At 47.9% G+C, this 16,566-nt stretch overlaps 1 non-coding gene across 1 annotated transcript; it reads left to right on the forward strand.

Annotated features, from left to right (window-relative positions):
• The first annotated feature begins 5,843 nt into the window (after positions 1-5,843).
• TRNAS-UGA lies at positions 5,844-5,930 on the forward strand. Its single transcript has one exon. It is a non-coding gene; the product is annotated as a tRNA-Ser (tRNA).
• The last annotated feature ends 10,636 nt before the right edge of the window (positions 5,931-16,566 follow it).

The raw sequence follows: 16,566 nt of genomic DNA on the forward strand, positions 1-16,566 counted from the left end.
TAGCTACAATTCTATATCTTCTTTTTTGACCCCTTTGATTTGCCTTATCACTACAGCCACAGATTGAGCGAAAGCCTCCCAAATGAAGATCAGATCATGAAATCATTCTACGATCGATCGAATTATTCTCAATATCTTTATATAAAATAAGAAGACAGAGAGACTCGGCTTCAAGATGGAGATTGACCATCTGCACCTGCTCATTCAATTATTCTATTCCGAGAAATCCGTACTACAATCTTCAGACAGAGGGTCCCTTCGATAAACTACTTGTCTCATTGGGAATACCCTCTTATGGAGAGCTAGATTCTGTAGTGGAGTTGACTTAGCTAAATTAGCAACTTATCGATCTGCTGTAGCTTTTCAAATCCACTCTAACCGAACTATGTTAATTATGGAATACCGCCTATCCTTAGAAAATAAGATTGTCCTTGTACTTGCTCTCTCATTCCTAGGAGTCCTTCAAGGGTATCAGATCTTGCTTGAAACAGGTTTTTCTTTCGCGCTTCCCCTAGCACAGGCAGTAGTTTGATAGCGAGTTCACCTTCCTAGTAACGTTGGCTCATTTCATTCATTCTCATTCAAATCTACTTCTAAGGCATGTGAAGTACCAGTTGTGGACAGATCCCTTGGCAGAGTATCAACTTGAGATTCTTCTTTCACCCTCCAGGAGTTCGGTTCTTTTCTTTCTATATCAGAATACGACGTAGAGGCTGAGCCTGATCAGACTAGCCAACTAAGGGGCCATTCACTTCTATAGAAAAATAGGTCTACTGCGCGAAAGCTTCTCTTTATGAAAACCCCTCTGAGTCATCTATAGCCGCCAAATCCCTTTTGATTCTGTTGTCAGAGGTGCCTTTCAATTTCATTGACCTTGGTACTGCATTTCATAGATACCTTCGCTATTACAGTAACACAATTCTCCACTGAACCCATTGACCTAGGTACCGAGTCTGTTATGCGTACGTCTTTTCGGACTCCTTATTTGTTTGTGGACAACAAAAATGCAAACATGAGAAAAGGGGATCATTCCATTTTGAACACACCCATCTATCTCATCTGACCTCTCCGAATTCCCGAGTAACGAACCATGGGCTATAGATGGTTGGGACATATCATCATCCGGAGGGAGTGGTCTTAATACCGATGTCTTTCTTTAACCTTTGGGAGGTCGAACCACTGAACCTATTTCTTTGACCTTGGGACCGATAGATAAGAAGGCAAGGAAGAAGAACCAATTGAATCGCGGAGAACAGGTAGCTCCGGCATGTGAACTTGTCGAACCATTCAACTATACTGTATATCGATTCGCCACATCAACGCATTTCACCTCGGAACTTGTACTTGGAATAGAGCCAGCCTTGAGATCCGCCACATCTTCCTTCAAGTCAGAGAGTTGAGATAGAATAGCTTCGCCTTTGACTGGTTTGCTGCTTTCCTTTATACACAAGCCCCTATTATTAAGGTATGGAGGTTTTTTTTGGAATGACCAAAGAACAAGAGAAGTTCAATGAGGTGCAAACACAAGAATTAAAGCAACGAGGACAAGTGCTAGGATAGGATCCCGAAGGATGGCATGCCTATTCAGCAACGTGCAGAAAGGATGGCTTCACGCAAGTTGATGAACCAGGTATATCTTCTACTAACAGATATGCTATTTGCAATTCCATTGATTCTGCTAGTCTAGTAAAATCTGCTGTAGATAGTGGTCTAGTGTTGGGCAGTACACAGGAGGAAATTGACAGGTCTATAAGTTCTATTAAGGCAAGAGAACTTGCTCAAGCATTTCTTTATGAAGCTGCTCAAAAAAAGAAGTTAGCTACTCATGAGAAGGAGCAGTCTTCCAGTGTCGAGTTAAGCTCTGATTCAGATAATGAGGATATTACTCAGATTGTTGAAGAGTTAGATAATCACAGTACTTGTATACCAGTTGGTGACAAGAACACTACAAGCAGAGCTAAGAGGAGGCATAACAAAAAACAGATACCACCATGAAGCCATTAATCTTGAATGTGAGGGGCCTGGCCAGGTAGAAGGGGGCAACCTTCTGAAGTGATAGAGTGGGTGGACATAGTTTGTGTGCAAGAAACTAAGAGAGAACAGTTCTCAGATAAAGAGTTAATGGCAATTGGTGGCAGAAAGCTTTTCAAGTGGTTTTGCAAGACAGCCAGTGGCAGTAAAGGTGGAATGCTTATTGGAGTCAATCTGGATGTCATGGATGGAGACGTCATTGGGGAGGGTCAATTTCTCCATGGTGTTTGAGTATAGAGGCTTTGTGATAATTGTGCTTGGGTGGATGTTTATGGTCCAACCAAATTTAAGAGCTATGTTTTTGTCAGAGCTCACTAACTTTGTGTAGAGTGTTGACCTACCTTTGCGGGACATGATAAGATTTGCTCATGAAATAATGGCAGAATACATATTAATAGGATGGAAGCTTTTAATGCTTTCATATCTTAAACTGAACTACAGGAACTGAGAAGGGTTGGTGGCCTGGACTAACAAACAAGACATGCCAGTGAGAGAAGTTTTGGATAGAGTTCTAGTTTCTTCAACTTCTGAGGATTTATTTCCTAAGTTTTACTATCCCTCTTGCAAGCTGGGTCAGATCATTGTCCTTTACTTCTAGAAAATGGGGAAGATAGGGGCTGCCACTAAGTTTCGTTTTGAACCATCCGCAAGAAGGGTTTAGAGATATGCTGTTACAGAAATGGCCTACAAGAACTATTGCAAATGTTCCATTCCAGACTACTGGCAACAAGTATCTCAGGGCTTTAGGAAGTTCTTGAGAGGGTGGAAGGCAAATGATGTTACTGACAATAAAAGAAGTAAATCCAATCCCTGTTTTAGCCTTGCTGCTTATTCACTGGCAATCCAACCATACCATTCTTGTCTATCAGGATCAGTCTTTCCCTCAAGTCACCTTAACATGCTTCTTTCTTTCCTTCACTATGCAGATACAAAACTAGGTTGCGGACGCATAAAGCCACTGATACTATTGGTCAGAAGTATGATTTGACAAAAACTACTACTTTAGCAGCTATGCGAAATGGAAGTTTCCTTCTTCTTGCTTGTTTGGCCGTTCGAAAGCAGATACAGATATCGGGGAGAAAGCAGCTCTCTAAGCGATGGATACCGATCGATCTCGGTTATTTTCATTGATCCTGGCCTATCTCCATAGCGCTCACCCAGAGGGAATTCACTCAGCTCTGGGCCACATCCATCTGGTTGGCATGAGAAAGAAGGCAATTCCTTCCTTGGGTCAGATCTCCGTTCCGGGATGGAAGAAAGAAATGATGGTTTGGATGAGAAATTGGGAAACACACACGGGGTCATGGATGGCTACCTAATGTGAGATGCATGCATTTCGGATAGAATGTCACACTAGATCTGGAGTGCCCGGGGGCGATAGATATATGGATATATAGAAGGAAGGGAACATCGTCTACGAGCTCTCTCTCCTAATCCACTTTCTTATTGCAAAGGCTCCAACAGAGCAAAGTTGTACAAAAAGAAGTATGCATATGGTCGGTCCCCTTCGAAAGGCAATGGAAAGCAAGGGTCCCGCTAGCATTGAGGAAGGAAGCGGTGAGACCAGTTCAGCCATAACCTTGAATGAATTTATATAAGCCAGGATCTTGTACCGGGTACGGAGACTCTCTAGTGATGCTCCCCTACCCCCCTCTGCCTAGGGTAATAAGCTGGAGTGATAAGCTTAAGCTAATAGCACATAGAGAGCTAATACCATATCCCGCCTGGCTCCGCCTTTAGCTGACCCAACCCGGACTTCCCCTTCAAGCGTTCAAGAATAAGCATGGGAGTCGAATAGAGATGGCACATGGAAACTACCGTTGGTATTTCAGGTTTCACATTGTACAGAATAAAATCATCGATAGGGCTCGCCCCGAAGAGAGGATACCGCGCTTAATAGAAAATTGTTTAGTTTAGGCATTTAGCTTAGCTTAAAATAGATATGTAACATGATGTACTTACACGTGCAACCACTCCGTCTTCTAGACCAGGGTCATAATTGAACCCACAACAAACCTCAGATGATGTGACTTCTCCACCCTCTAGGCAATTCAAAACTGGTCCCATTAGCTCGAATTTACTAATGTTAGAAAGGAAGACGAAGGTGCCAAAACAAAGCATTTGTTTCAAGCGCTGTCGTGTCCTTGAGCTTCAAAGTCTCCAAAATCTTGCTCGAGAAGAGTAAGCATTGCCTGGTGAGGAAGAGCGGAAGCATAGGTTTTTGGATCCTAGCGAAGGAGTTTCAAGCACGGATTACGCTTCTAAAGAGCACTATTTGGCTTGGCCCCTTCGTGCCAAAGATTTGAGACAACTAAAGCGACTCACAGTCAAAACTGGTGGAGCCAACGCCAAAGAGGAAATGTGTAGATAGTAGGTGAGCGCCTAGCCCCTTAGTCTTTCGGATCGGAAGATTCATTGGTTTCATCCAAAGGCTTCTGTCTCGTCTTCCTCAAATTGTTGATCGAGGATCAAAGACATTGCTAAAGCAGACGCCTACCAAACGGGAGTTCTTGTACCTGCTAGAACGGCATCTGCTCGAACTTTTGTTTCTTAGAAAAGAAAATATGAACTCACAATGTGCAACAGAAATGTACCCACCAGTTGAGAAACCACCATAGTTGGATGATTGCTCGTGCTAGTAAGACAGCTTTGACTCTTCTTGATCGTGATCTGGTGATTGGTCACACCCTCTTTAGAGGTTCTAGGCCCTGCCTATTGAGTCATCTACCACAGAAACAGAGTCTCGTGATGATCCTGGTACAAAAGGTTTGTTAGGCCCGCATTCGGAGACTTCTGCCTCAGACTCATATCCATAAAGATATTCTCTCGCTTTCTAGCTGTACACTTCTTCACACCACCATGGAGGTTAGAGATTTCCCGTTATCAACATTGTCCAGGCAGGATTCTATTTTTAGAATGCTCGGAGCCAACCAAACAGTTTGCTACGTCCCTCGATAAAATCAAAACTTCATTGGAAATTCAGGACCAACTTAGGAAGGCACAGACTCATACTTTGTAAGGTCGAAGTCCACACATAAGAAAATAACTAGTGCCTAGGAATACCCCCTTCTTCATTCATCCATTTAGGTAAGAATGGATCCAGGGAACCTGGCTCGGGAACAACCCTGAAGAAACACAGTAAGAGAGTCCAATCTCTGAAATATAGCATTTGATCTCCTAAGTAGTAGTAGTAGAAGGCTTAGTATCTGACTTGATCCAATAGAGTCAGAACACACAGTAGATCCAGATTCCACACCTTGCTGTGGACTGGGGAGAGAGCAGCTCTTCGAAGCTGGGCGTTCTGTGTGATTATGGAGGAACTGTAGTACTCGCCCCAAAATGCAAGCCGGGATAGATACTTAAAGAAAGGGGAGCGGTGGGCCTTCAAAAAGGAGTGAGGGAGTGATGGGCAACCTTTTTCTATATGTTGCTCGTGAGCCGCCAAGTACCAGTCTCGCAACAGTACTGGCGTTAAAGGATCGGTCCTTCACTTGCGGATCATTCGCGAGTCGAACTCGCTCTCTTGCCACGCCTTTGACTCACGAACTCGAGTCGGACTCATTCACTGCTGACTTTTTTGAGGATCGTTCGTTCTTCACTCTCTTGCTATTACCCGCAGGGAGCGCTGCAACCGACGGTGCATATTATCATATAGAAAGAAGCGAAGCGTAGCGATTCGTACTACCGGAAAAGTGTCGCTAACCGCTAGGCAATAGAGTCAGCTTACGGGGTGGGGCGCAAGCAAGCGTAGCGAATCACATAGAGTTGCCCCTACCTGCCAGCGCGCAGATAGATAGGGCGGGCGAGTGCAGGGATGGATGTCTGAGCGGTTGAAAGAGTCGGTCTTGAAAACCGAAGTATTGATAGGAATACCGGGGGTTCGAATCCCTCTCCATCCGCGAGGTCATAAGTTCTCTCTTGCCTTATTTATAGATAAGAACGAATCTCCTCGACTCGACTGATATGATGGATGGAATGGGTAGAAGGTTGAGGTTATTGTGTGTTGATCTAGTTAGGACTTTGTCTCCCTTTCGTTATCTTCCGCCCCGGGTGGATGACCTGTGGGAGCTAAGTCGAAGATCTCGGTGTCGTTGTGAGTGGTTGATAAACAACGATTGCAGTTTGATTTAGGGAGTCCCAACCCTGTGAAGCTTAACAGACAAAGAAAACGATAGAGACTTCCGGGTATAGGGTGACGACCTTAATGAATCAAGTATTTAGGTGGCAGAGTTTTGAGCTACATAAGGGCCCAAATTCCAGAATACTTATTGCCCAAAAAATATGATCAACCCCAGGTACATTTATTAGGTTTTGATCTGAGGCTATCCTGGTCTGCAGGACCCAACACAAGTTTTCATCCTTTCCAATCTGAAAAAGGTGTTGCAGAAAGCTTACCCTCTTCCACACGGATGCTACATCCACTATCACTTTTGCAGGAGGGGAATTACAGAGTTCGCTTCTCGACATCTTGTTTGGTAAGCGGAATTTTGACCCAGGCGCCCTAGTGTTGCCTAACCGTTCTGCCGGAGATGTCGGATGCGAGATCTTTAGCTACTAGTATCAATTTTCCGCAGTGTGCTTAGATACAATGGGCTGGCAGCTGAGGCTTGGCAGGATGGGGGAGTTAATTAAGGTCGAGGGAGTAGGAAAGAGTTTGTTATTCGGTATTGGCTTAGTACGGCCTATACATAATAGGGCCATGACGGTTTTGGCAAGGCCTTGAACTTCATATATCCCTTTTTTATTCAATCCAGAATACCGAGAAAGTCAGATTGAATCATTTTGTCGACCTTTCCTTTGAATTTATTATCATAGGTAGTGTTCGAGATCGCCTCTGTGCGGTGAACGCTCGAATGTAGCTAACATCAGTTTTGTCCTCGCGTGGTTGAAGGAGATGCTGCTGCTGGATGGAATGCTTCTGGGGCGCCATGATCCTTCTATCAGGAATAGAATAATCGAGGGCACTGACTGACTGCATCAATCATCGCTCAGTGAGCTATTAATTGCCGCCAATAGCGCTTCGCTTGCATGCAAGGCGGCTAATAAAAGCGCCAGGTAGACGCGCGGACATGCATTTTGAGTACTGGTGGTACTGGACAAGCTCTAGGGGAATAATCTCTTTCTTATTTCTTTCTTATTTCTTTCCCATGACGACTAGGAACGGGCAAATCAAGAATTTCACTTCGAATTCCGGACCTCAACATCCTGCTGCTCATGGTGTTTCACGACCAATATTGGAAATGAACGGAGAAGTGGTGGAACGTGCAGAACCACATATTGGATCACTCCAGTTCGGCATGAAGCCGCTGACGCTGAGTAGGCTCCTATGCCGCTAGCACGGTGGAGGTTCCGTAGCGCATCATGAGCACCGGGCAAAGGGACGGTTGAGCAACTCAAGCGAACCGCCCTACCTGACTTTGGATAAAGATAGAAGGGAGAAGGTTGTGAAGGTGGCCTCGTTATCCACACATCTGGTCGGAGGACCGACCTGGGTTTTCACGAGCGTAGGCGGGTCCTGGAGTGCCCGTCAAGGGCGCTAGCGCGTACCCCGGGGTGATCATTACCACCTGCACCTCACATCTCGGCACAGTGGAACGTGTAACCCGCCTGCTGTCCAAGTCAACCACTGAATTTCCTGTAATTCATAGCGCCTAACAGAACGTAGCAGCAAGGGACAACCCACCCATATAGACAGCCTGCAGGGAGGATGGCACTACTGGCAAAGACCGTCTGGCGAAAACGCCGCAGGTGCGAAGCGTGGTGGGCCTACGCCGGGGGAGCATAGGGAGGAAAGGGAGCCCGGACGGTGGAAGAGCCAGGGGAAGCCGGGTCATTTGACGGAAATGGAAGGTCCGAGCGGCTCATTCATTCTTGAGAAAAGAGGGGGGAGCAAGCCAATGTATGAATGAATAGATACAGTCAACGGTATTAAGACAGCGCTGCCTACACGCGAATTAGCTTCCAAGGTTGAGCAGTCTCAATTTCACTACAGGATTTGTGAATGAATGCTAGGCTGGGCCACCTCAAATGGCGTGAGCCGCATGCGGGGAGACCCGCACGTACGGTTTTCAGGGGGATCCGGCCGGCCGGCGCCCACCCGACTAGAGGGACTGAGAAATTAATCAAGTACAAAACTTATCTTCAAGCTTTACCTTATTTTGATCGTTTAGAGGGCGATCGCGGAGTCACTGAATGAAGTCCTCCCTCCCTTTCATTCGGAGGTGCTGACCCGCTGCGAGGCAGATATGACTAAGTGACATATTGAATATGGCGACGACTACAACATGTCGTAGAAGGAGATAAGAGGTGGAGCCAACGACCCACTAAGACTCACGTATCTACAACTACATTCCTGAGCGGCAGTCAAACGGAGGCGTGAATGCAAGATGCCAGCGGAATGATCGACCGGACAGAGGCTAGGGCAGCTTTCTTCCCACCGCATCCTTCCTTGTGTGTCGGAGATACAAAGCGAGTGCACCGGAAAAGAAGGGGAACTGAATCGATCTATTCCATGGCGAAGCATCCGAAGCATAACTGCACACTCACACGATCTTTGCCGAGAGATAGGAGCATTCGGTGGAACCGGTGAACTACACTTGCTTCTTGATAGATGTGTGGGACAGAGGGTCGTGGTACCTGCTGCCCGCCCTTCCTCCACTTTGATAACCGTGTGAACGGAGAGTGGGCAGAGCAAAAGGGAAGGAGGTCCTCATATGGAGTCGCACACTTGAGCAGTGCGGGAGACTGGAGAATGGGTCGAGTAAACTCCCTTAGGGCCGATTAAATCACAGACGAGGAACTTTTCTTTCTTTTTTTCTTTTTGATTTGAAGGGTATGTTCTCAAAAAAGAAAGGCAAAGGTAAATACTTCGAAGAGGCGGCTCGGTAGGGATGGAATGGTCAATAGTCAAGTCAAGGATGACTTCTTTGTTGGCGAAATGATGGGGGAGAGAAAGCACACCAGTGATTCTCTGAGCCGGTCTTCATTTCCAACACCTCGAGAAACAGGTCGAGATAGATGACAGCACCTTTTTATCCTCTTCCTTATCGGGAAGGCGCACTTCTCTTCTTCTTCTTGTCTTCACCTCCTGCCCGGCCCGGAAATAGAACCTAGCCCCCTTTCTGATCCATTCATTTCTGCAAGCAGGCAGGATCCAGAGCTAAGCCCCCCTCCTATTTGAAGCCGGGTGTGGCCTCGCCCTTTTGCTCTTCCTTCGGTTTGGCTCCACCCGGTCAACTACAGGTATAACTCGGTCTATAGGTGCACCAGACTCCAGGTCAACTTCCTTTGCCTTTGATATGTTTGATTTTAAGCCTGTGTCATAGATCTTTCTTCACTAGTTTTGCATCAGATCGATCTGTAAGTAGGTGATCTATAAGACTGCATTAGGTTGAATTTAGTTAACTAGCATTAGGTTGGTACTGCATTAGGTTGGTGATCAATAATAGTTAACTAAACTTCATAGTTAACTGGACTTTTTCAGTTAACTGAATATGTTGTGTTTCCTCTGTTTCTCACGTCACCTGTGATTTCTGGCATTAGGAGCTAGAATATGTGCAGCATCTTGTTGAACATAGGGTTCTTGTTGGGGATATAACTATTTGAGTAAGCCGCCCAGGAGGGGCCGGGTTACGTAAAGAAGACTACCAGAGAGAAGGCCCAAGACCAAAGCATGAAGATGGCGGTTCATAGAGGGCTTAAAGCCCACAGACGACTTAAGGCCCATTGTAGTAAACCGCCATAATGGTATGACTTGTATCATAAGGTAGTTTTAACTAGTCACCGAGCCGGACACTATTATAAGCTGACCGGTACTCTGTAGGCCACAGGGCGTAAACCCGTGTATATAAGGGGATGACCTGCAGGCGGCTTAGGGTAAGAAACAACTCATCGAGAACCGGGCATAGCATATCTCGCTCCCTGGTCATCGAAACATCAATACCAACCCAACTAGACATAGGCCTTACCTTCATCGTAAGGGGCCGAACTAGTATAAACCTTCTCATGTCCTTTGTCCCGATTAACCCCTTCAAGCTTCCTAGTTGCGATGGCTCCACAACTAAGTCCTTTCACAAGGACATCTGACGTGACAATTCCACGACAGTTGGCGCCCACTGTGGGGCCAACGCACAGTGGATTTGAGTTCTTGAAGGGTAACTTCAAAGGGCTCAAGGGATACGTAGTGGGCCAGATGACCAAGAGTCGTCGCGGCAAGATCTACATCGACGACGAAAGCTGGGGCCCCGACGTCGGCTCAATTGAGTACGGGTATCGGGTCCCCTTCGGAGGGATCCACATCTTCATCGACCGGATTGGCGAGCCGGGGCCTGAGCCGGACAACTCCACCGACCTCGTCGAGACGATTTAGCGTGCAAAAACCGCCTGGGCTCAACCCGACATGAAGCGTGTCTTTGTGGGCTGTGTCCACGGAGAAGAGCTTTCCGAAAGTCCTGAAGATGGTGGTGAGACGGCCGTCCACTCTGACGGTGATTCGTCCGCCGGTTCAACAGATTCTCTGTATCAAGTTCAAGATGGTGTGCTCGGGGGTTGTTCCGATGGCTTCAGTATTCCGGACCCTTGTGAGTCGTTGAATTGTGCAGGAGTCTTCATGGCTGGGACTCAACCCGGTCAAAACTCTACAGCCACTGCTGCAGTTACGTCCGGGATAGGAGCGGCCAGGGCAGGAGGCCCTGTGCGCCCGCCGGCTCAAGTGCTGATAGACCTCATGGACAAGCTTACGACCCTGTTAACCGCCACGGTGGTCCCTATGAACAAAGATGAGCATGACACAGAGGTGTCACGGGTACGTGAGGAGATAGCTCAGGCCAAGGAGGCCTTGGCAGCTGAGGATACTAGACTAGCTACAGAGCAGGCGGCTCTCGACGCCCAGGCACAACGGTTGCAGTCAGAGGCTTACCAGCTCACGATGAGCTTAAACACGTCCAATCAGGTAATGAGGAGGAGACACCAGAAGACCCAATCCTTGTTACCTCCAAATTATGACCCTCGGGTTCTTTTCGCTACACCCGGAGCCGACCCAAGTAACCCACCAGATGCCAATCAGCCTATGACATGCGGAGCAGGAGGACCGGCTCAGCATCGAGAGATGCCGCCTTCTCATGTGAGCATGGCACTGCCACGTTATGTACCGATACCGCTGGGTCACTTTTCCAACCCCATGGAGAACTTAATCGCAGCATCAGTGCGTCTGGCGGCTCTCCCAGTGGATGGTGATGATCCAACAGCGGTGGAGACCCGGAGAATCAGGGAACTTGTCCAGACGGCCCTGGCTTAGCAAGAGACCTATTCTTACAGCTGGGATAGGATTCATTCAACTCCTCCGCCTTGGTTAGCACCGCCTCGTCAGAACCGGAGTCCGAGTTACAGCAGGCACATGGAGTCTGAAGCTTTGTCAAGCAATGCCCAGCACCGCGACCAACATGGTGGCTATAACCCGGTGCAGGACCGAGTACGTTAGGAGAACGAGCGCGCGGCTCAGCTGGCGGCTCAATAGGCGGCACGTCAGAATGTTACAGAGTATCCAACGACTTCCACTGAGATGGGAGTAGCCACCAGAACTGGTGGTGTTCCTTGTTTGATACCGGCTTTGCGTAACGTGCGCCTGCCCAAGGACTTAAAGGGACCTCGAAAAGTGCCAAATTACACGGCCGATTTACAACCTGGAGCCTGGATTGAGAGCTATGAGATGGCCATGGAGCTTTTGGAAGTCAATGACGCGGCAATGGCTAAATACTTCACCATGATGTTAGATGGAACGGCCCGGTCTTGGTTAAAGAGTTTACCACCCAATTCCATTGGTTCGTGGGAGGAGTTAAAAGCCCATTTCATCCAGAACTTCAAAGACACCTGTAAGCAGTCTATGTCAATCGTGGACTTGACGAATTGTAAGCAGGGGGAAGGCGAATCCACCACCCATTCGGTACGCCGGGTCAAGGAGATAATTCATTCATCTGATAAGATGGATGCCGGCTCTGTAGTCCTCATGTTGGAGAAAAATTGCAGCTTTGAGCCGCTGAGGCAGAAACTAGGGCGCCTTAAGCGTGACTGCAGGGATATGGGCACGCTGATGGCGGCTTTAGTTAAATATGCTGATTCTGGTAGTACCAAGGATCCTGCGTCTGATGATGAGAAGACAAGGAAGGGAAAAAGGAACGGCAATGGAAAGGGTCAACAGCACAACCCGGGGAATCAGAGCGGCAATAAGCGTAAGGCGGACGCCAACCCGGAACTTGTAGCCAACGCTAATACACAGGGTAACAATCAGAGACGTAAGGGTAAGTGGCCTCGATCTGGCGGGTCAGGCCCATCTCTTGAGCAGCTACTCAATGAGCCCTGCCCGAAACACGGCACCAGGGAGCACCCCGCTACACATCTATGGAAGGATTGCGCGATCATGAAGGCGTTTAAAAATTCCAACACCTTTGATGGTGGTCATGGATCGGGCGGCAGTTCAGGGGCTGGCGGCTTTCATGGCCCGGGTGGTGGTTCAAATTCCGCTTTCCAGGGACATCCGGGTGGAAATAATTAGCAGCAATCTGGTCAGGGAGGACAACAGCAGCAACAGTCGGGTTATCAGAGCCATCCGAAACAGTTGAGTGGTGGGCAGTACCATGTGTTTACCACTAGCTTAGGCAAACGTGACCAGAAGGTTCTTAAGAGGGCCGTAAATTCGGTTGAGCCGGCAATTCCTTGTTATTTGAGGTGGTCAGAGCAACCCATCATATGGAGCAGAGAGGATCACCCTCCACGAGTTGGTAATCCGGGTCAGTTAGCCTTGGTGGTAGCACCCCAGGTTGGTGGATATAAATTCACTAAGGTACTCATGGATGGAGGTAGCAGCATCAATATCCTCTATTATGATACTTTCCAGCGCATGGGGTAGACTGAGAAGAATCTGAGAACGTCCAACACTGTTTTTCACGGGGTGGTTCCAGGCAAGTCGGCTTACCCAGTTGGCAAGATTGAATTAGAGGTGGCCTTAGGAGATGAGTATGATTCCAGGGCTGAGAAGTTGACGTTTGAGGTGGTCAAAATCAGGAGTCCATATCACGCTTTGTTTGGGCGACCGGCTTATGCTAAGTTCATGGCACGGCCGTGTTATGTTTACTTACAGCTCAAGATGCCGGGTTACAAGGGCACCATCACTGTGCATGGGAGTCGAAAGGTGGCCTTGGAATGTGAAGAAGGCAACGCGGCTTATGCTGAGACTGCCTGTGCCGCGGAGGAGCTCAAATTCTATCAAGACAATGTTGAACCGGCGGATATGACCTCCCTCAAGAAACCAACTACCGAGCATGACCCGGCGTTGAAGTTTAAATCGACCGCCGAGACAAAGCTCGTTGACTTTACCCTGGGAGACGCCTCTAAGCAATTCAGTATCAGTGCCAATTTGGATCCTAAATAGGAAAGCACGCTCATCGAGTTCATCCGTGAGAACCGGGACATCTTTGCGTGGAAACCTTCTAACATGGCGGGTGTACCGAGGGAACTCGCTGAGCACACTCTCAATATTGATCCGAGGTATAAGCCGGTCAGGCAGTTTCTCCGACGGTTCAACGAAGAGAGATGGAAAGCTATTGGAGAGGAGGTTTCCCGGCTCTTAGCGCCCGGGTTTATTGTTGAAGTTTTTCATCGGGAGTGGTTGGCTAACCCGGTGTTAGTGATCAAGAAGAACAGAACTTGGCGGATGTGTGTGGATTACACGGACTTAAACAAGGCTTGTCCGGCTGATCCTTTTGCTCTTCCCCATATTGATCAAATCATTGATGCTACGGCGGGTTGTGAATGTTTGAGCTTCTTGGATGCTTACTCTGGTTATCATCAGATCAAGATGACAGTTAAGGACCAGGAGAAGACAGCTTTCATCACTCCGTTTGGGGCCTTCTGTTATGTATCTATGCCGTTTGGATTCAAGAGTGCCCAGGCGACTTATCAGCGATGTGTGCAGAACTGTTTGCACGATCAGATTGGGCGTAATGTTCATGCTTATGTGGATGACATCATGGTGAAATCTAGAGAAAAGGAAACCTTAATATCCGACTTGAGAGAGACCTTTGACAATCTCCGGGTTTACAAGATGATGATTAACCGGCCAAGTGTGTGTTCGGTGTACCTGCGGGCAAGCTCTTGGGTTTTCTGGTGTCAAACAGAGGCATTGAAGCTAATCCGGAGAAGATCACGGCGATTACCTCCCTAGCTAAGCTGGCGTGTATCAATGATGTTCAGCGCCTGGCAGGACGTGTTGCTGCTTTAAGCCGGTTCATAAGCCGGTTAGGGGAGAAGGCCTTGCCGCTATATCAGATGATGAAGAAAACAGACACTTTTGTTTGGAGCGATGCTGCTAACACTGCCTTTGAAGATTTAAAGAGACAGTTGTCTGAGCCACCGGTTCTTGCGGCTCCCATTGATAGAGAGCCGCTATTGTTATATGTGGCTAGTAACTCGCGGGCTGTCAGTGTTGCCATCGTGGTGGAGCGTAAGGAGGCAGGCAAGGAGCATCCGGTTCAACGACCGGTTTACTGCATCAGCGAGGTGCTCATTGAGTCTAAGCAAAGGTATCCACATTGGCAGAAACTTGTTTATGGTGTGTTCATGGCAAACCGGAAGCTGAAGCAATACTTCCAAAGTCATCCTATAACGGTGGTAAGTTCAACTCCTTTGGGAGACATCATTCAGAATAGGGAGGCCACAGGACGAATCGCCAAGTGAGCTATTGAGCTTGGGCCTTATGATTTGAAGTATATGCCCTGTAATGCCATCAAATCTCAGGCCTTGGTGGACTTTATCAATGATTGGACAGAGTTGCAGGCACCTGAGGAGAAGCCGGACAATACATATTGGACTATTCACTTTGATGGGTCCAGGAAGTTAGAAGGATCAGGGGCTGGAGTTGTTTTAACTTCCCCTAGAGGTGACAAATTTCGTTATGTGCTCTGGCTCATGTTTCCCTGTACTAACAATGCAGCTGAATACGAGGCCTTGCTCCATGGTCTCTAGATAGCTAAGGAGATGAATTTAAGCCGGGTAAGGTGCTTGGGCGACTCAGACCTCGTGGCTCAACAGGTCTCAGGCACGTGGGATTCTAAGGATCCTCTTATGGCGGCTTATCATCGTGAAGTAGATGCTGTAGCTCGGTACTTCAAAGGATATCAGGTGGAGCACATTGATACAAGGAAGAATGAGGCGGCTGATGTGTTAAGCGGGTTGGGCTCTCAGCGTAAGCCGGTACCGCCTAACACCTTTCTTGATGTTCTGCATAATCCTTCTGTCAAGGTACCTACAGAGGAAGAGCTTGCAGTGCCAGACCTGGAGGCACAGTTGGTGGCCGCACTTCACGTCATCCCAGATTGGACATTGACATACTTGGCTTATATGACCCGGGGAGAGCTGCCTGAGGATGAGACCTTGGCAAGACAAATTGTCAGGCGGTCAAAATCCATAACAATTGTTAATGGCGAGTTACATCACCTCAGTGTCATAGGGGCGTTCCAGCGTTGTGTGTCACCTACAGAGGGTCAAGAGATACTTCAAGAGATCCATGAAGGAGATTGTGGTCACGATGCCGGCTCAAAGTCTCTAGTGGCCAAGGCCTTCTGTCATGGTTTTTATTGGTTGACGGCTCATGCTGATGCAGAGGACCTTGTTAGCAAATGTGATGGATGTCAAAAATTCTCACGACGAGCTCATGTGCCGGCTCAAGAATTGAGGATGATTCCAATTACTTGGTCGTTCGCAGTCTGGGGGCTTGGCATGGTGGGACCCTTCAAGAGGTCTAAGGACAAAAAGACACACCTCCTGGTGGCAGTGGATAAATTTACAAAGTCGATTGAGGCGGAGCCGGTCAGTCAGTGTGATGCAGCCACGGTGGTTCAGTTCATCAAAAAGGTGATCTTTCGTTTTGGTTTTCCACATAGCATCATAAATGATAATGGCACTAATCTCTCCAAGGGTGAAATGGAAGAGTTCTGTCAACGAGAGCATATCCGGCTTGACGTTTCGGCTGTTGCTCATCCTCAATCCAATGGTCAAGCAGAAAGAGCTAATCAGGAAATTTTAAGGGGTATCAAACCACGGCTCTTGGTCCCCTTACAGCGGACTCTGGGTTGTTGGGTGGAAGAATTGCCCTATGTGCTGTGGAGCATCAACACTACGCCTAACAGATCCACGGGTTATACACCTTTTTTCATGGTTTATGGAGCAGAGGCAGTTCTGCCAAGTGATATCCGGCACGATTCGCCCCGGGTGGCAGCTTACAATGAGGCTGATAATGAAAAAGCTCGACAGGAGGCACTTGACTTGCTGGATGAGGAGCGAGACTTGGCAATAGCCCGCTCAGCGATTTACCAGCAAGACCTTCATCGCTATCACAGCCGCCGGGTCAGAAGCAGAACATTTCAGGAAGGCGACTTAGTGCTCCGGCTCATCCAGGATCAGTCCAATATGCACAAGCTATCCCCTCCTTAGGAGGGACCCTTTGTGGTCAACAAGAATCTGAACAACGGGTCATACTACCTC

The sequence above is a fragment of the Triticum dicoccoides genome, chromosome 6B (genome assembly GCF_002162155.2).
Source record: "Triticum dicoccoides isolate Atlit2015 ecotype Zavitan chromosome 6B, WEW_v2.0, whole genome shotgun sequence".
NCBI classification, from domain to species: domain Eukaryota; kingdom Viridiplantae; phylum Streptophyta; class Magnoliopsida; order Poales; family Poaceae; genus Triticum; species Triticum dicoccoides.